Consider the following 4,559-nt stretch of genomic DNA (forward strand, 5'->3'; position numbering starts at 1 on the left):
ATGGTATCAGAGCGTTTTCTTTTTCTCCGTTTCTCCCGAAGGTGAATTGCCTTGGGAAAACCGTATTAAAAAAATTTGCAGAACCACAACCAAATCCAAAACGTTCTGCCCGCCTATCCTTCGTCGCTGATGAACCACGACTCCATTGCTGTGAGTTTTCAATCATCTTCTCCGTCGCGCCACCGGTGTCAATCCGACTCCATCGCCTCGAGCAATCCCAATCCCATGTCCATCCAGCAATCCTACCTCGGCGTTGTCACCGTCGAAGGCCGCCATAGTCAAAACTTGGTATGTCTCTCTTCAATCTGTCTTCTTTTCTTTAGATTTTCTTATTTGTGGCTTTAGAACTTTGGTTTTCTTTTCTTTTCTTTAGAACTTGGTCTTCTTTTGTTCCTAATGTGGGCTGGTTTTAGAGAAGTAAAAGAGAGAAAATAATTCTTTCTATTTCAAAAAGAGAAAAAAAAAAGGATGACAACTATTCAAAAAGAAAATGCCCAACCAATTTCAATTATACTTGATGGGCATAACTACAATCGATGGGCGACAGCTATGCGGAGTTATTTGAAAGGGATGAAACTGTGGCTTGTTATCACTAGAGACAGAACAACACCAGTCAAATAGGCGGGAGAAACTGATGATAAGTATGTCGGTCGACTCGAGTAATGGGAAAGCAAGAATCATCAGATTCTTACAATGTTCACCAATACTATTGTTCCTTCAATCAATGTGCACTTTGGGCATTTTCAACTTGCAAAAGAAGCTTAGGACTTTATTGCCATGCGGTATGGTTCTACTACCCTCTCTCATCAGTATCATCTTATGACTACTTTATCCCGACTTCGTCAAGAATTTGATCAGTAAGTTCCTTTCTCCTCGATCGACTCATTTTGATGTCTTTCTTCGTATAATGAGATATGTAAAGGGTATTGTGTTTCATGGATTGCATTTCTCATCTAGCTCTTCTTTGGATTGAGAATGTTATCGTGACGCAGATTGGGCAAGGAATCCTACAAATCGTCGCTCTACCACTAGCTATTGTTTCTTTCTTGGTTCATCGCTTATTTCTTGGCGAAGTAAAAAGCAAACTGTTGTCTCCCGCTCAAGCACTGAGGCTGAATATCGAGCTCTTGCTGATGCAACATCCAAACTACTATGGTTATGATGGCTCCTTCAAGACATGGGTGTTTTTCTCGTGAAAACACTCATATTCATTGCGACAATCAGAGTACTTTTCAGAGGGCTCATAATAATGTCTTTCACGAACGCACTAAACATATTGAGATCGACTGCCACTTCATTCGTCATCATTTGCTCAGTAAAACTCTACAGCTTGTTCATGTTGCCCCTACATCCCAAAAGGCTGACATCTTCACCAAGTCAAATCCACCTAGTCAATTTATTGCTCAAGTTTCCAAACTCAAATTGGCTTCTACAATGCCATCTTGAGTTTGAGGGGGGATGGGTTAATGCAATAGTTGACTTTGGATGTTTCCTGATTGTGTAGTTAGTGTAATGGTTGATTTTGGATGTTTCTTTTTCTAGTATTCTGTAATCTCTATATAAAGGCTCTAAGCATACTTATAATACACACAAAAAATATAGAAATACAATTCTTTCTTCTTCTTTATCAATAAGCATAAAGGCTCTCTCCTACGCGTGCAAGGGATGCAAGTCATGGACCGTCGAACCAAAGGACTAGAAATTAAGCTTACATTGATTCTGAGTTAGTGGTTATATCTCCTTTGACCCATAAAAGGGACCACTATTTTTCATACGAGGCCCCCCACCCACTTAAAGTAGACAATTAAGCAAGAGTAGTATTGTTGTGTGCCCTTATTGCTAGTACGCCATTGTATCATATGAGCCAGATGCCAAACAAACCTCATGCACGTATAGTATTGATGGGAAATTTTGCATTAAGGACAATATGTGAACACAGGCCTCAGCTCCTACTCGTTCACCATTTCGTTTACGTTTTTACAGCTTTCGCTTTTGTTTCAATTGTTTGTATTTCATTGATCCTGATTCTACAAGACCATACTGGATTACCCCGCGGTAGCCTGTTAGGTTACCGGTTTGAAACTTGTAATTTTACTGAATATGCTAGAGTTTGTATTGGTGTATTGTGAAGAAAATGTTATAATGCTCACGAAAATAAAGACGCGGAGGTTTCATAGTGGTTCACCCTTCTAAAAAAGAGCTACATCCACTGTATTATATTTCTCTTGTTTAGTTCTTACAAATCACACAAATGGAGAATCATCCAACTTTTCTCTTGGGGGTTTTCCCTCTTTTATAGCCTACATTCCATCTGCGCCTTGCCCAACGATAGGTTGTTTGGACCATTTGACCGTGTCTTCCAGGGGGTCCATTCACTCGAGTGGCCTATTATCTCATTTGTCTAGACCGTAGCCTGTCAGCACCTTTTGGACTGTTCACTCATCTAATTTGTCCCCCATTACGGCTCTATAGATCCTCTGTAATAGCTAGTGATCCGTTCCAGGCGATTTTTAGGGGCTTGTGATCATTTCTTGTGCAACTGACCTCCTATAAACCCAGACGCAATCTTGGGATATCCAGCTGATTACCTCAGGGGTCTTCCTTGGGATGTGGGTCCAGTTGATTACATTTTGCCCTCTACGCCTATGCCAAAATTTGCCATGCATGGCCTTTCTCTTGGTCGACCCTATCATGTTACTTGTATGAACTGGTCTCGCAGACTATGTATAGGTTACTCGGCTCCCATACCATATGGGAGAGGAAAATGAGACTCAGGCATCGAGGCCTATCTAACGTGATAGGCGTGGGGCCACGTGTGGCATGATCATTGTTTGACGTGTCAGTGTGAATTTTTCCAACAACTGCCCCCCAGGTAGAGGCTTTTCTTCGGACTGCCTCGAGCTAGGTCTGGGATCTGTTTTGGCTCTTCTTTTGTTTGCTTCGGGCATGGGAGCCTGACTCTGAACCTTCTCGTAATAATGGCCCTGGCACTTTGGCAACCCCTTGAGAAGCGTAAATGTTGCGTTTGTTCAATCGTAATGCTGACGTGACCTTTTATTTAAACAGATGAACATGGGCCATTGGATCGTGACTCCTTAGCTTCTCGCCCTTCCCCTAGCCGTCGGATCAAGCTCCCATGCTTTCACCGTTAGATGCATTCATACCTGATCGGACAGCTGGGAGTCAAAGGCTTTTGGTTACTATAAATGGTCTCTTCGTGTGTCTGAACCACTCGAAACTGTTTTAGAGCAGCCGAAACTCTGCAAAAATTTCTCCATGACCACTCACTTCCTTCTTGCCATTTTGTAAATCCCCAGCAACATTTACCTCAACAGCTCGTGCATCCCTTCCACTTTTGATTTCCTGGTAAGCATCCCTCAAACCTTCTCTCCACTTCTGATATGTTTATCATTTCTGGTCTTATGGTGGATTATTTCTTAAGTGGTGGGAATGGTTGGAAATGGAATAATAGGGGTGTTAGAACCTGATTTTGACATTATCCGCCATATTCTGGACTGGCTATAGGAGTTTTAAGCGAGTCTGGATTTCCGTTTGGCATTCTGGGTTAGTTTGAATGGTCATCGCTTTGTTTAAGTAGTCTCCAGCTAGTTAATGCCTAGGCTCGAACCATCATCGCTTATTTGAACCGTCGTCATTTTAACTTTTTAACTTTAACCGACCAAACATTTTTATCTTTAAGCGGTGAGCTATCTTCCTTTCCCCCTCTCGACTTATAGGAATTGACCTTAGATTTTTCCTTCACAGCAATGGTATATAGAGGGATTAAGTGTCGAGGGGGATCATCATATGTGCCTCTTGTGAGGCCAGATCCAATGCCAGCCGCCGAGTCTTCCTCACATTCTACGGCCAGCGACCCACTCTTGAGGGAGGTCGAGAACTATGTCCCAGACCCACGAGATGACGGTGACAGTGTCAACTGCCTGGTTGAAGGCGAGGCCGAGGGGGACGGCTCTTCTTCTAGTGGCACCGACTCCTTGGTTGGCGGCGTTACCTTCGGCAGCAGCGGCCGACACATGGGTGTCCCTGTGGCCTTAATACGGGCAGACGAGGATCGTCCGCCCTTCACAGCCGACTTCGTGGCACCGAAGACACGGCAGAGAGATATCGTCCGTGCACATAAGAAGGGGCGCTTGGACGGCCGATGGTTTGAGTATCTCCTACCGGACCCCCACTTTAGGGCGAGCCAACCACCCCTGGGTTATATGTCTGTATATACCCGGGCCTTCACGGCGGGGATGGCACTCCCCATACACCCGTTTGTGAAGTCCCTCTATGATCTCCGCGACATCTCCCCCAAACAGCTGGCCCCAAACTTCTGGTATATTTTTGCCAGTATATGGATTCTTTAGGACCAAAGGTTTTACATAGATCTGTCTTTGGACGAGTTCCTTTTCGTATATAAGCTCTGTCAGGTCCCTAAATGTGACGGCTGGTATTTTTTAGGTGGTCACGAGCGATCCAAGCCCGTCTTAGGAAAACTAAGAAGGGAGTTGCCCTCGTCGTCACATGCCTGGAAGCCAATGTTTTTTATGGTGAAG

At 44.0% G+C, this 4,559-nt stretch overlaps 1 long non-coding RNA gene across 1 annotated transcript; it reads left to right on the forward strand.

Annotated features, from left to right (window-relative positions):
* Positions 1–16: 16 nt before the first annotated feature.
* LOC112095304 lies at positions 17–1,947 on the forward strand. Its single transcript, XR_002903773.1, has 3 exons — positions 17–288; positions 374–857; positions 993–1,947. It is a non-coding gene; the product is annotated as an uncharacterized LOC112095304 (long non-coding RNA).
* Positions 1,948–4,559: the final 2,612 nt, after the last annotated feature.

The sequence above is a fragment of the Morus notabilis genome, unplaced genomic scaffold (assembly GCF_000414095.1).
Source record: "Morus notabilis unplaced genomic scaffold, ASM41409v2 C11490069, whole genome shotgun sequence".
In the NCBI taxonomy this organism is placed as follows: domain Eukaryota; kingdom Viridiplantae; phylum Streptophyta; class Magnoliopsida; order Rosales; family Moraceae; genus Morus; species Morus notabilis.